This window comes from Diceros bicornis, chromosome 32 (assembly GCF_020826845.1).
Source record: "Diceros bicornis minor isolate mBicDic1 chromosome 32, mDicBic1.mat.cur, whole genome shotgun sequence".
Lineage (NCBI taxonomy): Eukaryota > Metazoa > Chordata > Mammalia > Perissodactyla > Rhinocerotidae > Diceros > Diceros bicornis.
Genome location: NC_080771.1, coordinates 23,537,549 through 23,562,297, shown reverse-complemented (window position 1 = coordinate 23,562,297; position 24,749 = coordinate 23,537,549). Strand labels below are relative to the sequence as shown.

The following is a 24,749-nucleotide window of genomic DNA, read 5'->3' as shown; positions in this document are numbered from 1 at the left end:
TTGACTATGATCACAATCAAAGCCCAACTCAGCAAAATGAGAAATTAGGAGAGAAGACCAACTGTCAGATTTAAACACCTTTGCAAGAAACAGTAATCATCTCAGTACGCTGGGTACTCTTTGAAAAAGTGATGAGGAAAAAAATAATAAACCGATCTCAGAGGATAAGACTATTAGCACCACATTCTTATGACTATTTTTTTAAAGTGAAAAAAAAATAAAGGACCTATAACAGCCAAAACAATTATGGAAAAAAAGAACAAAGTTGGAGAATTTGCACTACCTAATTTCAAGAAATACTGCAAAGCTACAGTAATCAGGACAGTACGGAACTGAATTTAAGGATAAACTTAGAGAATAATGCAGCAAAACAGAAAAGTTTAGGAATAGACCCACACAAATACGCTCAACTGATTTTCAACAAATGGGCCAAGGTTATTCAACAGAAGAAAAGGTAGTCTTTCAACAAATGGTGCTGGCACAAGTGGACACTTACATAGGGAAAAAAATTAACCTAGGACCCTAACCTCAAACATACAAAAACTAACTCAAAATGAGTCACAGACCTAAATATCAAAGCTAAAACTAAAAATCTTTCATAAGAAAACACAGGAAGAAATCTTTGGGAACTTAGGTTAAGCAAAGATTTCATACACAACAAGCACAAAACAACCATAAAAGAAAAAAAATTAATAAATTGGACTTTTAAAAATTTTAAACTTTTGCCCTTCAAAGGATGCCATTATGGGGGCCAGCCCGGTGGCATAGTGCAGTGCTTCTGCAGCCTGGGGTTCACAGGTTCGGATCCCGAGCACGGACCTAAGCACAGCTTATCAAGCCATGCTGTGGCAGGCATCCCACACATAAAGTAGAGGAAGATGGGCACAGATGTTAGCCCAAGGACAATTTTCTGCAGCAAAAAGAGGAGGACTGGCAACAGATGTTAGCTCAGGGCTAATCTTCCTCACCAAAAAAAAAAAAAAAAAAAGATGCCATTATGAAAATAAGGCAAGCCATAGAAAGAGAAAACAGACAATTCCTATCTTGCAAAGGAATTGTATTCAGAATATATATAAATAATTTTACAATTCAACAAGACAATCTTATTTAAAAATTGGTAAAAGATTTGAATAGACACTACTCAAAAGACGATATATGAATGGTGATAAGCACATGAAGAGATGCTTAAAGTGATAAGTCAGCAGGGAAACACAAATTAAAACTATAATGAGATACCACTCCACACCATTAGAATGGCTAAAATTTAAAAGATTGCCCATACCAAGTGCTGACAACGATATGGAACAAGTGAATTTTCAGACTGCTCATGGGAATGCAAAATGGTTCAACCACGTTGGAAAATAGTTTGGCAATTTCTTATAAAGTTAAATATACACTTAGCATATGATTCAACAAATCCACTCAGTCTTTACCCAAGAGAAATGAAAATATATGTTCTCACCAAGACTTGTACACAAATATTCACAGAAGCTTCATTTATAATTGCCAAAAACTAGAAACAACCCAAATGCCCATAAACAATGAATGATAATGGTATACCCATATAAAGGAATACTTCTCAGAATAAAACAGAACCAATATACAACACAGAACAGTCTCAAAAACATTCTGCTGAGCAAAAGAAGCAGGCACAGGAGAGTATGATTTTGTATTGTTTGATTTCACTTACGTGAAACTCTAGAAAGACAAGTCTAATCCACAGTGATGGCAAAGAGATCAATGACTGCCTGAGGTTGAGGGTAGGGACGAGATGCAAGGAAACCTTCTCGGGTGACAGAAATGTTTGTGATGGGTATATACACTTCTCAAAATTCATGGAACTGTACACTTAAAACAGGTGCATTTTATTGTATGTAAATTATACCTCAATAATGGTAAGAAAAACGATGATAGGGCCGGCCCCGTGGCTTAGCAGTTAAGTGCGCGCGCTCCACTGCTAGCAGCCCGAGTTTGGATCCCGGGCGCGCACCGACACACTGCTTGTGCGGCCATGCTGAGGCCGCGTCCCACATACAGCAACTAGAAGGATGTGCAGCTATGACATACAACTATCTACTGGGGCTTTGGGGGAAAAATAAATAAATAAATAAAATTATTAAAAAAAAAAAAAAGAAAAATGATGATAAAATTAGATAAGGATATCATTACAATCATCTTCAGCATGTATTAGCTGTGGAATCCTTAAACCAATGACTCTCAAGGTTGTTCTAATCCAGCATACCAGGAGGATATCCCACTCCCATTAGTTCACTTTGGCATCAATCCTCAAGGTAGGGATAGTGCATTAGGAATTTAGAAAAGTTCCCTAGGTATTGATACACTCCTCGATATTGGTCCTCTTAAGATTGTGTGTCCTGGGCCGGCCCCATGGCTTAGAGGTTAAGTGCATGCGCTCTGCTGCTGGCGGCCCGGGTTCGGATCCCGGACGCGCACTGACGCACCGCTTCTCCGGCCATGTTGAGGCCGTGTCCCACATACAGCAACTAGGAGGATGTGCAACCATGACATACAACTATCTACTGGGGCTTTGGGGGAAAAAATAAATAAATAAATAAAATTAAAAAAAAAAAAAAGAAATAATTCTTAAAAAAAAAAAAAAAAGATTGTGTGTCCTAAACTATATCAAGCTACCTGTATAATGTTGTTTTATTACTTTTTAGTAGAAATACTCAAGGATCTAGTGTTTGAAGTTTACAAAGCACCTTTATATTCATTATCTTCATTATCTCATTTGTTCCTTAGACCATTCTAAATTAAGGGCAGAGATCATTACCCCCCCTTTGCCTATAAAGAAACTTGGTCTCAGAGCAACTATGCAACTTGCTTAAGATCACAAAGGTGATAGGTGACAGAGCTTGCACCTGAACCAGGTCTTAGAACCAGAACTTAGAACCAAGGCTAGAGTTCTTCCCAATACTTAAAAAATGAATATCATATTTTACAGATGAAATTATATTATTGCTAGGATTGGTTTTAAAATACTCCAGGGGGAAAAATGTATCGAGAGGAAGAGAGGAAGAGGAATAAAAGGAAACAAAATGGGTAAAATGTTGATCACTGCTGAAGGTATATGATGAGTACACTAAGGTACCTTATATTATCCTCTATTTTCATGTATATTAGAAATTTTGTCATAATCCAAAGCTTTTTACAAGTCAAAAAGCTTCAATAAACAAGGCATTCAGGGCCGGCCCCATAGCTTAGCGGTTAAGTGTGCGCGCTCCGCTGCTGGCGGCCCGGGGTTGGGATCCCGGGCGCGCACCGACGCACCGCTTCTCCGGCCATGCTGAGGCCGCGTCCCACATACAGCAACTAGAAGGATGTGCAACTATGACATACAACTATCTACTGGGGCTTTGGGGGGAAAAAAATAAATAAATAAAATCTTTAAAAAAAAAAAGGCATTTAAATCCTTAGACATTTTCACAAATGACAAAAAAAAATCTTAGTTAAATTAGACATCTACTTAAAGAACTATTTCTTTCACAAATACTATGCACTTTAGGGTAAAACAAAATTTAGGAGTAAGCAAAATGAATATACTATATAAAACATCAACATAGAAAAGCATAAAGTTATTACAGTTCTCAGAGGTTAAGAACTAAATATAAAATCAGTTTTTGACTGTCCAAAGCCCAGCAATTGTACTTTCAAAAAGAATCTTATTTATCATTAACCCTAACTTGGTGTGTGGAGAACAAGAGAAGTCTACAGTAACTAAAATCCTTCAAGATCAATTGGTAATACTCGACTAGAAAATAACTTTTCCCTACAAAGACTTCAATGATTCTACAAAGCAAAGACTATTAGAAAAAGCCTAAATCTTGCCCCAAAATTTGTAGTCCAACAGGGAAAATCACAAAAGTTGAAGCCAGTTGAGAGAAAAACAAGGTACCTGGAGCACTTCCTCAGCTATCAGCCACAGAATCACAGAAATATAGTCTATGGCTCTAGCTTTTTATGGAGGAAATTGAGGATCCAGGATGTTAACTACCCTCTACAAGCTTACAGAATTAGTTACTAGCCTGACTCATGTCTCATGATCCACCTCCATTCAGCACCCTTCCTCCAACACTAGGCTGCCTCTAGCTTAGAGAAAAGCAGTATTTTTTTTCCTTGAGCTGTGACAACTTACTACTACTTGATTTCTTCATATATTGAAATAAAATATCTTAACAGGCATGGATGAAAAACAAAAGTTAATTCACATAGTAAAGAATTTAGTATATTTCAGAATACATTCCAAGATCAAAACTAAACAAAAAGTTCTGGTTCTAGGCAAGATGAAGTAAAACACACTTCACGGAGACTCTTGTCTCTCCCTCTGGATGCAATTATAAATCCTAGACAAAATGCATGCCACAGCCACCTGAGGACTCTGAAAAGTAAATGACAGCAAGCAGATTAGAGAAAGAGAGCAGAATTTGGAGTTCCATCAAATTGGCAAGAGGTTATCATTTTTCCTCCAGTAGTGCCCAGCCTGGACCCAAGGGCAGCCCAAAACCCAGAAGTGCTCACTGGGTACAGATAAGGAGCTCTAAGAAAAATCCTCTCAGGTCCAAGGAGAAGGAAAAGGAAGATAAAAGACAATGGAGGAAATTCTCGCTCTTGGCTTTTGTTTTTTCCTTCCTCCACTCCTGCCCGAAGGCAATACTGCAATGGTGGTGGCTGCGACAGAAAAGCAATGGCAGTAACAGCCAGGCAGGCACCTAAAAACTGGGGAAGGAGAACTCGTCTCTCTGACCAGAGGAGCTGTGATCCTAAGAGCATGGAATAAATCACTCTCTATCCTCCCACTGCTTGACACAAGAGTGAATTCACCAAGAAAATACAACAATCCTAATTGCAAATGTACCTAACAACAGAGCTAAAAAATACATGAAGCAAAAATTGAAGATATGAAAGGAAAAAATAAACCACCAATTATAGTTAAAGACTTCAACATGCCCCTTATTAGGTAAATGATAGAACTATGGATAGAGTATTAGCAAGGATATAAAAGACCTGAATGCCCTCATCAACTGGATCTAATCAACATTTATAGAATATTCCAATCAACAACAGCAGAATACACATTCTTCTCAATTGTATAGAGAACATTCACCATGACAGACCATGTCCTGGGTCATTAAAAAAAGTTAATAATTCAAATGAATGAAAATCACATCAAGTATGGTCTCTGACCATACTGGAATTAAACCAGAAATCAGTAACAGAAAGCTAACTGGAAAACTCTCCACGTCCTTGGAAATTAAACAATACATTTCCAAATAATTCATAGGTGAAAGAGGAAATATCAAGGGAAATTAGTAAATATATTGAACTGAACGAAAACATAAACACATTTATCAAAATTTGTGGTATACACTAAAGCAGAGCTTATTGAGAAATGGATATCATTAAATGCTTGTATCAGAACAGAGGAAACATCTCAAACTAACAATCTAAGCTTCCTACTTTAAGGAACTAGAAAAAGAGTAAAATAAGCCCAAAAGTAGTAGAAAAAAGCAAATTAAAAAATAGAAATCAATGAAATTAAACACAGAAAAACAATAGTCAAGTCAATGAAACCAAAAGCTGGTTCTCTGAACAGACCAATAAAATTGATAAACCTTTGGTTAGAAGATAAAAGAGAAATGACACAAATTACCAATATCAGGAATGAAAGAGGACATATCACCACAAACATTAAAAGGATAATTAGGTAATACTATCAACAACTCAGTGCACATCACAACTGGACACTCATATGCAAAAAAATTGAACTTTGACCAAATCTCACACCTTTATACAAATATTAACTCAAAATGGATCATAGATCTAAATGTAAAATGTACAACTATAAAACTTTTAGAAGAAGATATAGGAGAAAACCTTCATTATCTGGGGTTAGGCAGAGTTGTTGGACTTTACACAACCCATAAAAGAAAAAAATGATAAAATTGGACTTAATAAAAATTACAAACTTTATGCTATGAAAAACATTGTTAAGAAAATGAAAAGACAAGTTACAGAGTGGGATATCTGTAAATCACATATCCAACAAAGGATGTGTATCCAGAATATAAAAGGAAATCTCACAATGCAACAGTTAAACCAACCAAATTTTTTAATATGGGTACAAGACTAAAACAGACACTTCACTAAAGAGGTATAAGGGTGATAAATAAGCATATTTGAAAAGATGCTCAACTACATTAGGCATTAGGGAAACGCAAATTAAAACCACAATAAGATACCTCTATACACCTACAAGAATGACTAAAATATCAAGTGCTGGGGAAGATGTAGAGCAAATGGAAGTCTCATACACTGCTGGTGGGGATGCAAAATGGTATTGGCACTCTGGAAAACAATTTGGCAGTTTGTTATGAACTTAAAACATATGCTTACCAAATGATTCAGCAGTCCCACATCTAGGAATTTATCCTAGAGAAATGAAAACTTTTGTTCACACAAAAACCTATACAGGAATGCTTAGAGTAGCTCTGCTCATAATTGCCAAAAACTGGAAACAAAATCTGGAAAACCCATATAACAGAACGTAGCAATAAAAAAGGACCAAACTATTGCTACGCAGCCATAACACACAAAGCTCTATGGCATTATGCCAGTGAAAGAAAACTGTCTCAAAATGTTACATATCGAATTATTCCATTTATATGATAGTCCCAAAAAGACAAAACTATAATGATGGAGAAGAGATCAATAGTTGCCAGTAGTTAAGGTCGGTAATAAAAAGGGACAGCACGAAGAAGTTTTTCTAAGACGACAGAACTGCATCCTAATTGTAGTGGTGAGTACATAAATCTATACATAAGTTAAAATTCACAGAACTATACAATCCCAAAAAAGCCAATTTTACTGTATGTTAACTTAAAAATTAGAGAGTTTTTTAAAAGTAAACAAAAAAGCCCTTCAATTAAACAATTAAGACCTATTTGATCAGTTACAGTAATATATACCCAGGATAATAAGTGGACTAGTGAGAAAGTTACTAACTGTTCCAACCTACTTAAAGGCATATTGAACCACTAGTGAAACAAAACATCTCGTAAAATCTTGAGAAATATGTTGTGTGTGAAGAGTGTGTTGAGATATGGTCATACTGTTCAGCCTATAAAAGATAACACCAAACCCTTATTTAAGGGATGGCTGAAGGCAGGTCTCACTTGCAAGATGAAGTCATTTTCTGTGCCAATAAACTAGGGATGGGACCTACGGGGGACAGGGAACTAAAAAGGGCTCTAGTAATCTGAACCATAAAGGTGTCAAGTTGTCTAGAAAGTTCCTGAGTGGCAGGTTGAAAGATGGTGCCTTCCACATACATGCAGGTCAGAAAAGGTACCTGCTAAGCTATGCGCCTTCTGGACTTCTCAACAGGTGAAATGAGACTGAAAGAGAATACTTTAAATATCTGAAGAGGGGCAACAACAAATCTTCGGGAACTTTTACTTCTTTTTATTTCTACCGTAGATATGTAAGAAAGTCTATTCTAAAAATTCCAGCCATTTCCAATCCTGCAAAAGAAAACAACAAGAAATCTGTCTATATTTTGGCCAAAGCACTGAAAGGAAGGAGGCACACCACAGGAACTATGCACTGGAAGTAGCAGCAATTAAAGTAAAAGAATTACAAGCAGAAGGAAAAACTACTATGATACGGAATTGAGCCTAGTAAGCTAGCCTCTCCCTCCTGCCTCCTCCCCAAATTTTCTTACATTAATAAACCTTGGAGATTATGATATTATATTTTGAATGAAGATTTTGAATGGCAAGTCAAAGTTCTTAAATCTTTCAAATACGTACTCTTAAAAACATATTAAATATTCCTCAGACACAGTTCTGTAAATCACAGAAATATAGAAATCCCACTCAAGAAAAAAACATACTTAAAAGAAATATTAGAGCCAAAACAATAAAAGAAAGATGTAATAACGGACTACCATTGTCAGCCAAGCAACCTAGGACAAGCCATCTGACTTCCCTAAGCCTCTGTTCCACCAACTGAAAAATAAGGGCATAGAATTAGCTCTAAAAATCTATGAGAACAAATATTTGATGACCACATTACATATCATTCTATTTTCAGTTTGTTAACTTTAAAAGTATCATTCTTTATAAATCATGTGTAGACCCTTCACAGATCAATACTGTGAAGCAAACCTGTACAAGGAAAAAATAAATTAAACCAAACTTCAATAAGGAGCAAATATATCATATACCATACTTAACTGAAATACAGCCATTAGGTTTGAGAATCTTGATTTCAGAAAGCAACAGGATCAAGGTCTTTAATCAAGAAAATGCAAAAATCAGTATAACAGTTCAGGTCCCATTAGACGACAGTTATAAGACAAAATATAATATCATACATGACATCAACATAAGCATCATTTAAATCCATTTCAAAGTGGGAAGGGAGAATGTATAAAATATGGAATCAGAAGTTAGTTTCATGCACCTCCTTCTTTTTGCTCCTTGTTCAATTCAATCAGTCACACTACCCCATAGATGACCTAAGTAATAGGGAAACATACCAAAAAGTGCCAATCACTCACCCAACAAATATTTGCTGAGCCTTCTCAATGCCAGGCATTGTAATAGGTGCTGGGGACTGGCAAGGACATGGTCTCTATCCTTAAGAACTCAAAAGCCTAGTGAGGGGGGCCGGCCCCGTGGCTTAGCGGTTAAGTGCACGTGCTCCACAACTGGCGGCCCGGGTTCGGATCCAGGCATGCACCGACGCACTGCTTGTCCGGCCATGCTGAGGCGGCAGCCCACATATGGCAACTAGAAGGATGTGCAACTATGACACACAACTATCTACTGGGGTTTTGGAGAGAAAAAGAGAAAAAAAAAAAAAGAGGAGGATTGGCAATAGATGTTAGCTCAGGGCTGGTCTTCCTCAGCAAAAAGAGGAGGATTGGCATGGATGTTAGCTCAGGGCTGATCTTCCTCACAAAAAAAAAAAAAAAAAAGCCTAGTGAGGAAAATTTTTACAGTTCCAGCCATATAAGAAGAAGCAGAAACTGCTGATAAATGACAGATCATAAAATTATATTTATGGTAAGCCAAATTTTGCCATGGCCAAACAAATTTCATGTATTTAGAAATTTTTCCTTTCGTGATTCTGGATCAACCCAACAACTCCAAAATCCCATGTAGAAAGAGATCTGTAGCATAGTACCAGTCCACAATTTCTCGTCTAAAACTTTTAGGGCAGAACTCAGAACTTTCTGAATTTTAGAAAGGTAATACAGTGTACATACTATATTTCACAATTTGCCCACCATGGCTGGGGCAGCAGTTCCATTATTAAACAATATTTCTGCAGCAAGACATATCAATATGCACACCAAATGAGAGAAATAAATACCTCAAACAGCTTCATGTCTGGTCAGGTCAGATTTTAACACCAAAAGAATTATGAAGAACTCCTGGTTTTCAGCGTTTTTTGGATTTCAGAACTGAGATAAGGAATTGTGGACCCTTATCCTTACCCAATGACCCTTATCATTGTGCAAAATGATGACCCTGAAGCGCAATTACCTTGGTTTGAATTCCAGCTCCACTACTTATTAGCTGTGTGTCCTTGAGTAAATGGCTTAACCTCTCAGAGTTTAACCTCTCATCTGTTAAATGGGGAATGTACCTATCTTAAAGGATTGTTAAAGAATTAAACAAGAATATATGTAAAATTCTTAGCACACTGCCAGGCACATAGTAATCACTAAACAAATGCTGGCCATAATGTTGGCTACATAAACTATCCTTGCATAAATTAATTTTGAGCAAAAACAAGTTGCAGAAAGATACCCAGTATTAACATTTATAAAAGCTTAAAACACATAAAAGAACCTATTCTTTACAGATACAAAAATGAAGTAAGAGAATAAGAACATGCATGTGAAAGATAAAGATCAAATCCAACACAGTGGCACACCTGGAAGGGAGGGGAATATGCTTAGGGACAGAGTGATACACAGGAGGCTTCGGCTATACTGGTGATGTTTTATTTCTTAGACTAGGTAGTGGGTAAGTGAATGTTTATTATTATTCTCCATAGGTTTGATGTCTGAAATATTTCATATTAAAAATTAAACTCAAATACCTCTAATCTATGAGGTGAATGTGGTAGACCACATAATCTGGAAAACATAACCCACTCAGCTTGATAGATTTCCTTATTTTTTGAAAGTTTATACTTGCTTTTCAAAATACTCAAAACCACAAGATTCCTTAAAATACAACAGCTTAAACACCTATCATAAGTAATAACAAATTCTATCCTTTTTAAAAAAGATACGAATATAATGTATAGTAATGACTCAATGATATAGAACACAGCTGAGAATCCAAAACACATTTTTATAATCTCATGCAGCCAATACAGAGAGCATCAAATCAACACACTAAAACATCTACTTCACTCTACTTGCATGTTCTCATTCAGCCTCTTCCAGAATAGAACAAATTAGAAAACTAGAGGGGAAAGAGAGGAGGGTAGGGCCCAGAAGATAGAAGTTGTTTTAGGAAAGGACACTGATAGTAGTCAAAATGTCACCTAACAGCAAGGGAAGAAGCCAAACAACAGCAAAACAAACAAATAAAACCTACATATAGCAGAAACAAGCATTCAAACCGCATAGTAGCAAGATTAATAAATTCTAGAAATCTGCTATACAACATTGAACCTATAGTTAACAATACTGTATTGTGCAACTGAAAATTTGTCAAAAGGACAGAAGTCAAGTGGTATTCTTACCACAACTTAAAAAATAAAGTTTGTGCCCTTATATTATAGATTTCTATCCTATAAAATTTTTAACTGATTACTCAAAAAGGAAAAGATCAAATCAATGTTAAATCTTTGCCTTTGACTTCCACAATAATTACCTTAATTTATAATTTTAAAAAAATCCAAAATTAAAGCATTTATCTTATACACACGAAGTATAGTATTCTGAGGCTACTTAGCATGCTAGCAAAAAGAATTCAACTCCCCCTAAAGTCCTAAGAGTATTTCAATGGTTTTATTCAATGCCTAAGTGTCAATATGTTTTATATTCACGTGGCTTGTACCCCTTATCAAAATAAAATGTCCCTCTTTGTCTTCTTTTTTAAAACTAATGATAAAAAGTAAAAATAGTTATTAGGACAATGATGGAAAGGGAACACAGAAAAATTAAAAGTCTGACTTTTTAAGGTGCAGAGATTGTAGATAAATGTATTTCTATTTCATTAATGGTTATTTGATAAATAACGGTGAAAAATCTAAAGAAAAAAAGGAAGTGTGAAATTCATTTTTGAAAAATTTCTATCCAAAATGATTAAACAAAATTAGGTTTAGGAGCTTAAACTAAATTAGATTACTTTATATACCCAGAGAGTGATCAAAATTATAAATGATTATTATAGGAAAAAAAAATTTTAAACAATAGAACAGAAAACAATGACTGCATATGTTTCAACTCTCCTAAAATTTATCCCCAAAATGGAGAAAACAGTTATTTTCCAAAATCTCCAAAAATTCCTTTGAGGGATAAAGATTTGCCTCATACAGCAATACCATCACCAGGCCATGATCACCCTTTTTTCTTTGAAATGCCTATTTTTCCCACTCAAATATAAGCTCCCTAAATGCCAGATCCTTGTCTGTCTTATTCAGCCTTGTATTCCTCTTGCCTAAAAGAGTAGGAACTTGATAAACACTGTATTTACTGAATTCTAAATTCTAGAAGAGTCTTTTCTAAACAAAATGTACTTGTCCTTTCCAAAGCACACAAAATAAAGATGCAACAGCTGCTCACCAACAGCTACAGGAAAGGCATCAGGACTCGACCCAGTCCTCTATTCTATCCTGCTTAGTTAACTTTCTTCCTACTTCTGAGCTTACACTACCTGGCTGAAAGCTTTGAGCTACTGACAGGCAACAGTTAAGAACATGTGACCAAACAGCACGGGCTCCTGCTATGTGGTCCTTCCTCCCTTAAACCTAAAGGTATTTGAGCTCTAAATTTAAAAAGAAATCCTAAATTAAAAGCAATTTTTCAATATTAAAATTACCTCCTTTTCTATCCAACAAAAGACTGTACTTGAAGTCTTCCCTGCTAAATGATGAGAAAAGACTCAAGAAACAAGATTTCAATTAACTTTGCCACTGATTACTGTGTAATATCCAGTCACAGATTTCTAAGTATGGCTGAGAATGCTCAAGGGACCTAAGTTAACATTAGGCAAAACCCTCCAAAACAAGTTACCATGCTTTCTCTCTCACGTTCTCCATATGGTCTATATTTTAATATTATGCTCCACACAGAACTCATACTTCAAATTTTTATTTTATATATATATCTGAATTGTTTTAACACATTTACAGGGCTGGCCCGGTGGCTTAGCGGTTAAGCGCGTGCGCTCCGCTGCTGGCGGCCTGGGTTCGGATCCCGGGCACGCACCGCTTCTCCGGCCATGCTGAGGCCGCGTCCCACATACAGCAACTAGAAGGATGTTCAGCTATGACATACAACTATCTACTGGGGCTTGGGGGGCGGGGGAGATTTAACACATTTACAACTTGCAAAATAATTTTTTTTTTTTGTGAGGAAGATCAGCCCTGAGCTAACATCCATGCTAATCCTCCTCTTTTTGCTGAGGAAGACCAGCTCTGAGCTAACCTATTGCCAATCCTCCTCCTTTTTTTTTTCCCCAAAGCCCCAGTAGATAGTTGTATGTCATAATTGCACATCCTTCTAGTTGCTGTATGTGGGACGCGGCCTCAGCATGGCTGGAGAAGCGATGCGTCGGTGCGCGCCCGGGGCCCCGAACCCGGGCAGCCAGTAGCCGAGCCTGCGCACTTAAGCGCTAAGCCACGGGGCCGGCCCTAAATGTCTTTCTTACTATGTCCAAAATAGTAAGAAAGCTTAAAGCAAATTGAGCAATAGTATTATACTTCAATCAGACTTGTACTTTCTAATATATCTTATAGATACTGGCTGTCATTAATCTCACTTAGCTGGGTTTTTTTCACTGTCCTTGCGTTTTTGTGGTTTCTTTCTTTTGGGGGAAGGTGGGTAGGGAGAGGGAGGCAGTGCCTATCTTATTTCTCTTGTACGAAAAAATGTGTTCATAGAAGGGAAATGTTCTACAGAGTGAAGAAAAAGGGAGACCAGTGTTAGTATGCCACTGTTTGAGTAACAGAGATTAAATCTGGGGATAAGTATTTTGGTCACTGGAAAGACAAACACCATTGTGAGGCAGGGATAGTTCTTTGATCAGGTTTCACCAGGGCCTAGAATGACAAAACACTCAAGACCATCCAACTTTATATGCTCTGGTTTCAGGTTCACAATACAACTCGCTGATTATTAATCACCTTCTCAAGTACCTTGCCTCCCAAGTACCTCCATACAAGGAACAGGGTGCCCTGGAAAGTAGACACAGGTAATTTAGTAGAAAAACATAGCCCCTCATGAATTAGAATATTGTTATTCTACAACACTAAGATATCACCTCACACCCATTAGAATGGCTATAATCACCAAGACAAAAAACAACAAATGTTGGAGAGGATGTGGAAAAACAGGAACCCTCATACACAGCTGGTGGGAATGCAAACTGGTGCAGCCACTATGGAAAACGGTATGGAGATTCCTCAAAGAATTAAAAATAGAAATACCCTATGATCCAGCCATCCCACTACTGGGAATCTATCCAACGAACCTGAAATCAACAATCCAAAGAGGCTTATGCACCCCTATGTTCATTGCAGCATTATTCACCATAGCCAAGAAGTGGAAGAATATTGTTATTCTAACTTACACATCATTGAGTTTGATTAGGCTGAATCATCCCTAGGTGAAATACCAAAACGGAATTTCTGGATCTTCAAGGCTAAGGAATAGGCTGTGAAGTAGGTGACCACATTGAGATACCATCACACCCGGTCTAAGCAGCCAGCTGGCATCCCTCGAAGAGGTCTTAAGCTCAGTTCTCCCTAAAATGCCACAGTAATTACAGGAATCTTTTTTTATGCTTAATTGTCCACAACCAAAATTCACCAAAACTGAGATTTTAGAAACAGATGTACGTAAACGCAAATATGTCTACTGAACAATTCAATTGCATTAAGATACGTGAAAAGCAATAAAGGCCAAATAAACAATAGATAAACATGATCAACATCTAATTTGACACTAATAAAATAAAAAGGAATTTTTCACTCTCCCAACCCTAATATTATTAGCAAAAAAGTCCTGAGGAGTCCCCGAAGTATCAAGAATTGTCAGGAACTTCTCAAAACAAAATCTTAGTTTTTTAAAGATATGCCTCAAAGGGTTTAATAAATGTTAAGGGAGACTATCTGTGCCTAGTGTGAATATAGATGCCTTTTTAACTTCTGTATATATTCTGATATCTTTCAAACAATGAACATGTGTAACTTGAGCAATAAATCTTGCTTTGAAAATTCAAACAGGGGGGCCGGCCCCGTGGCTTAGCGGTTGAGTGAGCGCGCTCCGCTGCTGGCGGCCCAGGTTCGGATCCCTGGTGCGCACCGAAGCGCCGCTTCTCCGGCCATGCTGAGGCCGCGTCCCACATACAGCAACTAGAAGGATGTGCAGCTATGACATACAACTATCTACTGGGGCTTTGGGGGGAAAAAAACAAATAAATAAAATTAAAAAAAAAAAAAGAAAATTCAAACAGCCTTTTGGCTCTCTGAACAGCACCATGGTGGTCGGCAAGAACAAGCGCCTTACGAAAGGCGGCAAAAAGGGAGCCAAGAAGAAAGTGGTTGATCCATTCTCTAAGAAAGATTGGTATGATGTGAAAGCACTTGCTATGTTCAATATAAGAAATATCAGAAAAACATATAGGTAAATTAACATTTAAAGTAGAGTTCCTTCTTTTCTTAAAATGATATGTAGCTTCCTGTGCTCTTTCAAAGGTATTAATTTTTACATTTAAAAAAGAAAATTCTAACAAATTAACAAAAACCATAAGAACACATAAATAAAGCAAAACTGCACACTTTCAAAATAATAACATGGCATTCATCCTAAAAGGACAGAGTCACATTTATCTAAGGGCATGTTTCTACAGGATGACATTAGAAAGTTTATTAGAAAGTGATTTAATACTAAGATAAATTTTCCCTAGCATATTCTTCATGAATCCAAGTTCTGTTAATTCTGGATAACAAGAAAGGTGGGGCGGGGGTGGGGGGAGTGCTGGTCCATAGGATTCCTTTTTTTTTTTTTTTTTTATTTTGTTTTTATTTTTTTTTATTGGTTTATAACATTGTAAAAATTTCAGGTGTACATCATTGTACTTCTATTTCTGCATGGACTACATCATGTTCACCACCAAAATACTAATTACAACCCATCACCACACACATGTACCAAATTATCCCTTTCACCCTCCTCCCTCCCCCCTTGCCCTCTGGTAACCACCAATCCAATCTCTGTCCCTATGTGTTTGTTTATTGTTGTTATTATCTACTACTTAATGAAGGAAATCATACGGTATTTGACCTTTTCCCTCTGACTTATTTCACTTTGCATTTTACCCTCAATGTCCATCCATGTTGTCACAAATGCCTGGATTTCATCGTTTCTTATGGCTGAGTAGTATTCCATTGTGTATATATACCACATCTTCTTTATCCATTCGTCCCTTGATGGGCACTTAGGTTGCTTCCAAGTCTTGGCTATTGTGAATAACGCTGCAATGAACACAGGGGTGCATGTACCTTTGCAAATTGGTGTTTTCAAGTTCTTTGGATAAATACCCAGCAGTGGAATAGCTGGATCATATGGTAGTTCTATCCTTGATTTTTTAAGGAATCTCCATACTGTTTTCCATAGTGGCCGCACCAGTTTGCACTCCCAGCAGCAGTGTATGAGAGTTCCCTTTTCTCCACATCCTCTCCAACCCATATTGTTTCCTGTCTTGTTGAGATGCATGAGTTCTTTATATATTTTGGAGATTAAGCCCTTATCAGATGTATGGTTTGCAAATATCTTCTCCCAATTGTTAGGTTGTCTTTTCGTTTTGTTGATGGTTTCCTTTGCTGTGCAGAAGCTTTTTAATTTGATGTAGTCCCATTTGTTTATTTTTTCTATTGTTTCTCTTGCCCGGTCAGATGTGGTGTTTGAAAAGATGTTGCTAAGACCGATGTGGAAGAGCGTACTGCCTATGTTTTCTTCTAGAAGTTTCATAGTTTCAGGTCTTACATTCAAGTCTTTAATCCATTTGGAGTTAATTTTTGTGCATGGTGTAAGGTAAGGGTCTACTTTCATTTTTTTGCATGTGGCTATCCAGTTTTCCCAACACCATTTGTTGAAGAGACTTTCTTTTCCCCATTGTATGTTCTTGGCTCCTTTGTCAAAGATTAGCTGTCCATAGATGTGTGGATTTATTTCTGGGCTTTCGATTCTATTCCATTGATCTGTGTGTCTGTTTTTGTGCCAGTACCATGCTGTTTTGGTTACTATAGCTTTGTAGTATATTTTGAAATCAGGGAGTGTGATACCTCCAGCTTTGTTCTTTTTTCTCAGGATTCCTTTAGCTATTCTGGGTCTTTTGTTGTTCCATATAAATTTTAGGATTCTTTGTTCTATTTCTGTGAAAAATGTTGTTGGAACTTTGATAGGGATTGCATTGAATCTATAGATGGCTTTAGGAAGTACGGACATCTTAACTATGTTAATTCTTCCAATCCAAGAGCACGGAATATCTTTCCATTTCTTTGTGTCTTCTTCAATTTCTTTCAGAAATGTTTTATAGTTTTCGGTGTACAGATCTTTCACCTCTTTGGTTAAGTTTATTCCTAGGTATTTTATTCTTTTTGTTGCAATTGTAAATGGGATGGTACTCTTAATTTCTCTTTCTGCTACTTCGTTGTTAGTGTACAGAAATGCAACTGATTTTTGTATGTTGATTTTGTATCCTGCAACTTTACCATATTCATTTATTACTATATAGGATTCCTTTTTAACCCACGTTTCTGACATGAGTTAGACATGGAAGGAAAAAAGTACCACTGACAACAGCATCAAAAACTATAAAATATCGGGGCCAGTCCAGTGGTATAGCGATTGGGTTCGCGCACTTCGCTTCGGCAGCCCAGGTTCGCTGGTTCGGGTCCTGGGTGCTGACGTGCTCACCGCTCGTCGGGCCATGCTGGGGTGGCGTCCCATATGGAGGAGCTACAGCTCTAAACTACGATACACAACTATGTACTACGGCTTTTGGAAGAAAAAAGAGGAAGATTGGCAACAGATGTTAGCACAGGGCCAATCTTCCTCCAAAAAAAAAAACTATAAAATATCTAAGAATAAATTTGGCAAGAAAGGTATAGGAACTAGATGAAGAAAATTATTAAATCTATGAAACCTTTACTGAAGGACTTAAAACTAAAACAAGACCTGAACAAATGGAAACTCATCATAATAAGGAAAAATTATCATCATTAAAAAACATCAGGCCTCCCAAAATTAATATATGAATATAGTGCAATTCCAAACAGTGGGCTTTTCTGAGGTTTTCTGAACTCAACAGAATTATTTTCAATCAATATAGATATAAGAATAAATGTTTAAGAATAGTCAAGAAAATGAAAAAGTACAGTGACAGGAGCTTTTCTTAACAGAGTGTAACTTTCTATAAAGTTATTATACTTAAAACGGTTAAAATAATGGTGCAGGAAGAGAAAAACAGAAAATCTAGAAACAAAGCAAACATATACGGGAACTTATCATGTGATAAGGTGGCATTTAATTCACTGAGGAAAGGATGGCTCATTTAGTCCTGGCAAAGCTGGCTCTCTATACAAAGGAAAACCATAGAAGACCTCCTACTTCACACCACATAAAAGCTAATTCCAGACGAATAAATACATGTGTCATATGACAAAGAATTAATATACGATAAGGTGTTCCTACAAGATAAGAAAAGGACAAAAACAACTTAAAGGAAAAATGAACCAAGGACATGAACAGACAATTATCAATAGAGGAAATCTAAATGGTCAAAAAACATCAAAAGAGGCTAACTCCAGTAATAGGGAAACAAAAATTAAGACAAAACTGAGAGACCATTTCTCATCTAGGAGATCAGTAAAAATTAGGTTAAGTAATTACATTTAATGATGTGATGATTTGGAAAACCCACTGCTAGCAGAGGTGGAAATTATGACAACATATTTGGAGAGTAAAATAGCAATAATAACATTTAACATATACTTCCTTCAACCCAGAAATCCCACCTTGGAGACTCTAGCCTGTAGAAATAAAAGCATCAGCAAATAAGGTGTCATGTACAAGGATGTTTACTGTAGCACTGTTTGCAGTAGCAAAATCTAGAAACAACCTAAACATCCACAGGAAAATAACTAAATTATGTATGGTACATCCATACTATGAGACATAACAGGGATGTTTAAAAGAACAATTTAGAATTATATTTACTGACCATGAGGTGCTAAGAAAAACTTGTTATAGAGTAATATAGAAAGTATGATCTCCCTTTTGTAAAAACAAAGAATCCCTATATATGAAGATTTATTTTAGTATATACAGTAATTGACTAAGCATGGAGAGAAATATTGAAGTATACCCATAACCTGGTAAAACAGTTGAGGAGTAATAATGAAGGGGTTGAGGGAAATGAGCTTTTTATTAACATATGTCTTTAGGTTTTTTTCATTTATTAAAATGGATACCTATTATTTTGAAAATTAAAAAACTAAAGAAAAAATCCGTAGCACTATGAAAGTAGATTATTCAAATACAAGGGGAGAGTCAGTAACAAATCACTGAACTGTCAATGTACTTCCATTTGGGGGGAAAAGATTGAAGTTAACTTACTATTAGTTTCCTCAGCATAATGAATTACGTAACAGGTATTCAAAAGAAAGAAAGAAGATGGCAGGAAGAGTAGATTTCTTTGCTGCCACTTGAAGCTTTTGCATAAGTGTCTGAGTAAATCAGAGAGAAAAGGATGTCATTTTGGGAATTTAACATCTAAATAATATTTTCAAAGACTTGGAGATAAGGTTTTGCATGTTTTCTAAACCTGAAAATAAACTTCACTGACATCAACTCCACCAGTCACAAGTAAATGACCTGCAGTAGGTTCCCATAACTCACTCAGGACCCTGACTGCCTCTGGTTGCACTGACCAATTTTGGTTGTTAGCACTGACCAATTATCATATATCTGAGTATCTGAAAAATTTTTCCATATTATTTCATTCATTATCATCTATTCCACAGAGTAACTACTAAGTGCCAGGCACTGTGCCGTGTACTAGGGATGCCATAAATTACACAGTTCTTGTCCTTTGGAAGCTCAAGGAAAAGTAGACAATTCAACAAGTACTACAAAGAGTGCTACACCGCTTTGCATGGGGAAAAAAGTGCTACACCTCTTTGCCTGAGGGGCAGAGAGGAAGGAAGAACAGGTTCACTAGGCGGAAGGAAGAAAAGCATTCCAGGTATAGACAGAACAGGTACAATGAAAATGAAAGGACGTGGAGTATTCAAGGAACTGCAAAAAGTTCAGCGCGTATATGTAAATAACACAAACAAATGCTAGTAAAATCAAATTGTAAGCTACTTCCTCATTCTACTTTTTAAAATAATCAACACCATTTATTAAGCTTTCATCATGGAGAGTTTCTAAAGAAAATACAGAGCCCATGCCTTCACTAGAAGAGACAAATACACATTTAAAAAACATCATATCAAAAACATTGGGTACTATCAGAAAAAGAGGTTCTTGCTTCTCACAACAGTTTTCCTTCAATAATCACATCAAAAACTTAATATCTACAAAGATTCACTAACTGTATACAAAGTACCTAATTATTTCAGTTACCTTCCCCATTCATCCCAAACCAATATTTTCACCGTATTTTAAAACTATCGTGTTTTCAAAAATGTCAAAAAGTGGGAAGGGAACTAAACCTTTTGTGCAGACTTTAAATGAGGCATTAAAAAACTTAACTTCCCTTCCTTTTCTTCAGCTTGAAACTGAACAATTTCCCAATAGTGAGGGTTAGTAAATAGCTTCACTAAATTGAGCTGTAAAAACACTAATGGAACTCCTTTTACTTTGAGTTGTATAACTGTGTGATCATTTACAAAAGTTGGATCTTATAACCAAATAGTGTCCATTATCTATTCTATGACAGTCTTAATTTTAACCCAAAGGCTTGAAAGGAGAGGAGTGCAAATATTTTACAGTTTCATAGATCTAAGTTCATGTCTTTCTCATATCTGCTCTTCCCAAGAATCACAACATTATCCTCAAAGCCAGACAAGCTGAAAGCCTAGGATGCTCAGTACAACACAAACACAATCAGCTATAACGAGCAGGCTGGAGTGAGCAAAGCAACTGCATATCAGATTACACTAATGGCTGTTGCACTGTAAAAACAGAGAAAGGGGGGTAAAAACTATTTGCCTTTAAGATGTCTTTAATTATTCATAAAGTACAAAGGTCACATATGTTTTCTCCATGTTTAGAAAAACTATGATGATTTTTTTCCTTCTAAGTCTATTTTTCACTGACAACATTTATAACTTATTTTCTCTCTCCAATGGTCTAAGTAGGCCAAAACAAAACGCAAAACTTCCAAGTACCTAGTGAAAAAGGCATTTCTCATTTCAATAATACTATCTTAAACCTTGCCCTTTTATACAAAAGTGTTAGTTAATGCTGACTCAACAAGTTTGGCAAGTGTGTGGTTTTTTTCACTTCTGGACCCTTCAAACAAGAGATTGTTCTCCTGGCAACCAGAATTCATGCCATATTAAGTATTTTGTGTTACTCCTTCAGCAAAGGAAAAAACCTTACACATATTTTCAAGGTAGAGAAGACTGCCTTTATTGAAATAAAATTTTCTACAGAAAAAGGCAAATGGAAAAATCCTAACACTTTTTGACAAAGATATGATTTTCAAAACCTATAAGCCAAGAAATATAAACGCTTAGATAAATCTATGTTCTCTTTTAAATTGCTTCCTACTTTAAATATTATCCTGCATAAAAGAAACTGAATAAAAGTAACAAAGGAATGAAAGAAAGGCAAAATCAAAAACTGAAAACAATTCATAAAGCAAAGACTGAATTACAAGCACCAAAAACAGCTAAGCAAGTTGTTGCAGTTTGAAGAAAGATAGTTTTAGATTTTCTGAAGTTAAACCTAAATAAGAGTTCTAAGGTTTCGATACCAATTAAGTCCCGCTGTATACACAAAATTTAAAAATCCTCATCAAATGTAAATAAAGGGATTAAGCATTCAAAAATCTGTTTTGGTATGTAGTTTCCCAATTTAATTTTTTTAATTAAAAATAATCTTTTGGAAAATACTTGTTCAACTTTTTCAGTTTGTATAGAGTTTTTGTAAGTCACAAAAAACTTGGGTTTCTGTTTTTGTACACCATTGATATCAAGACTACTTTTTAAAAATAAGTAGTAGGATGAAATATCACCAAGGCATTGCTGACAATTTTTGTACTTCATAGTTTCACTCTAAAATTCACCCACAAATGCAGACCTGCTATCAGTGAAAAAGATCAGATAAAAGAACAAGCAACTGTTCCCAAAAGAAATTGAATTGAGGTTTCCTAAACAATAATGTTAATTTCAAGTGTAACCACCCCCCCCACTCCCCACCCCCCCCAACAACCTTAGACAAAATAGACATTCAAGTTTGTGCTGATCAATGGTGCAGTAAACAGCACTTTGCTTATAATTTGTAAGGCAAAAGGATATTTTCTCCAATTGAATGCAAAACACCTAAGAATGAATGACATTTAAAAACCAGTACACTATACCATGAAATGAACTGAGTTAAATATTTACACCTGATAGCTCTTGCAATACCTTGTTTTAAAAGTGTAACTCAGAAATGAAACACTTCAGTAGCAACTACAACCAGCTACTTAGTAAATTAGTGACCATTCCACAAATGTTGAGTGTTTGACAGTTCCTTTAAACCAAAAGCTTCAGAGTACACAAATATTTGTGAAAAGTCTCCTTAAAACAAATAACAAGAACAGTGACTATTTACAATGAAAACATTCAGTCTTCTACATCATATATCCTGTACTGGTCATATGATGTCCAGTACAGGAATTACCTACCTGATAACCTGATGATAAGAATGCATTTATACATGGATTAGAAGTATTAAAAGACGTGATCCAGTTCAAGTTACAAATTCAAATTTCAGCAGTCACTAGGCTGTAATCTCAAATAAGTTATTTCTCTTTTGCAGATGTAAAAACCCAAGATGAGATAAAATAGAGGTGATTCAATCACACTCACCTAACTTGAAATGGAGGAAATAATTGGTGTATTACTGTGAAACGCTTTTTATTCAAGCATGCTATATTACAAACTTTAAGAGTGGAATAAAAGTGATGAGATCATGGGTACCTGGAGAGTCTATATTTTTAAAACAAAAGTTAAGGTGTATATAGTCTAACAAATACTATGGGAAACAGTAGAATATTTAAAATCCAACTATCCCCAGAAAAAATCCAACACATGAAGTCAATCCAAGTATTTTTTAGAGTCAGTCAGCAAAAATCAGGTGTACACAACACCTGAAAGTTAAGATCACTAAGAAATCTTCATTCACTCCTCTCTTCTGTTAACCAATCCCTACAGGAGACAAAAAAGTTACTTTCCTTTCTCCCTACATCAAAATAAGATTCTTCTTCACAGGCAGATTTCCATGCCCAGGGATAAAATAACACGAAGAAAAATACTTAAGTGTCAATAAGTACCGAAAAACTAAGTGTTCAGCACAGGAAGGGAATCCACAAATGAGAAAATATGTGACAGCCTCCCACCCCTCCAAAAGCCATTTAATCAGCTTTATACACATTTACTGCTGAAGTACACTCTGAGCGAGCGGTTCAACGGATCTCCTACAGCAAACCCTAACAGAGAAACGTAACCAACCGTCCTGACTCTTTCAGGGAGTCAGGAAGATCGGGAGAATTATTAGAAACTGACGTCCGCAGGATCAGGAGTTTGAGAGAAAGGTAAGCAGCGTACTCGCAGGTGAGTTGGGAAAAAAAAAATCCGGAAAATTGGGAAAGAAGTTGGTCGGAAGGTTAGAGGGAGGCGAGGCCGATGTCCTGTTCTGAGAGGACGGCATTGCAGGTGCAAACAGCAATTAACTGAGCATCTGGAAATGCTGAAGGGAGTTCCACGAAAGACCTGACCAGGGTACAAGATACAAGAACGCTGATATGTGGCTCAGAGAAGACACGCGGGGGTGGGACCCTCCCCGCTAACCCCAGTCTCCCTGAACGAGCCCTCAAATGAGGATCGCAGCCGGAGAAAGTCAATGGGTCCAAGGAGGCCCGCACCAGCCGGGGAACGCCACAGCATGGAACGCGGCCGCGAGCGGAGCCTGCCGGTCCGAGGCCTCGGGGTCGGCTCTCAAGAAGTCAGAGCAGCCCCTGAGGCTCCAGGCTCCAGGCCCAACCTCTGTCCTCTCTTCTCACCCCCCACAGCCTGGGACCGGCCCCTGGGATTGATAGGAAGCTTCTGGCCGAAGGCTCCCGGCAGGCGCGGGGCAAAAGAGGCAATATGCTCTTAGCGCCGCGAGTGACACTCACCGGCCCGAAACCTCGAATGAAACCAGCAGCTCTGGGGGCGGCGGCAGCAGTGGCAGCAGGAACCTAACATCCAAAATGGCGGCTCCCTCGGCCTCACCACCGCTAGAGCAGGCGGAGGGATCCTTAGGAGGAAGGGAGTTTTAAACTAACTTCACACACTATCACAGAAACTTCGGTCCCTATCGTCCTCTTCTTGTCGATTCCGCGTCCCCTGACTGTAACTTCCCGTGCCTCCCCTCTCCTATTATCCAAGAACTCGGACCCCGCCGAGGACTATTTGCCAAGGAGGAGGTGACTGCTCCTGGCAGAGCGACGCAGAGCGTAGCAAGAGTCGGGGCTGTCACTGATGACGCGAGACGCTGCTGCCGAGTCACCGCTGCGAAGAGTCTGTGCGAGAAAGATCCGGCCGACGCCGGGGCTGACAGACATTGGTTCCGCTTGGGACGGCGGGGGCAGTGCTGGACTGTCAGGAAGCGGCGGGGGCCACCTGAAGCGGGCGGAGCTCGCAAGGTAGTCAAGGAAGCGGGAAAGGCGAGGTAGGTGGGGGCGGAGAACACAGCCAGGCTGAGCCGGTCCTAATCCACGAGAATCCCAAACTCTAGCACCTTTGAGATCCTTAGTTTTCTCTTTAGGTAACGTCGGGAACATGCTCCATGTGATCTTGGATTCTGTGGGTTTTTGGTATCTTTGCAACATATTTATAAAAAGAGAGGATGACACAGAGTAGATTCCAAGCCCAGTCTCACTGCTCGACCTCATACACTGGACAAGTCATTTAAGCCCTCAGGGCCTCAGTTTCCTCATATGTAAAAAGATTTGGTCTACCCTTCCGGAGCGGGCTTTCTGACTGTGACTCCATGAACTAATGACCTGAGCCAAAGACAGTCTAACCAGACAGTTCCTGGCTTGATAAATAATTACTGACACGTGACACGAATATTTTCCATGTGAATGTGAAGAGGGCCAGGATATCTCGGCCCATTTAAAGGAAAAGTAACCTAACTAAACAAAAATCCTTCAGGTAGATTCGCAATAAATTACCTCGAACGTGAATAGAGCGCCGCACCCGGCTGGATGCCAAAG

The 24,749-nt window shown here is 37.5% G+C and overlaps 1 protein-coding gene across 1 annotated transcript in view; it reads right to left on the bottom strand.

Moving 5' to 3' along the window:
* The window catches only part of AP1G1 (adaptor related protein complex 1 subunit gamma 1), a 77,639-nt gene extending 53,663 nt beyond the window's left edge, over positions 1-23,976 (bottom strand). Inside the window, exon 1 of the mRNA XM_058528187.1 lies at positions 23,667-23,976. The gene's annotated coding sequence lies outside the window, so the exon portion shown is untranslated. The remainder of the gene's footprint in view (positions 1-23,666) is intronic.
* Between the last annotated feature and the right edge of the window lie 773 nt (positions 23,977-24,749).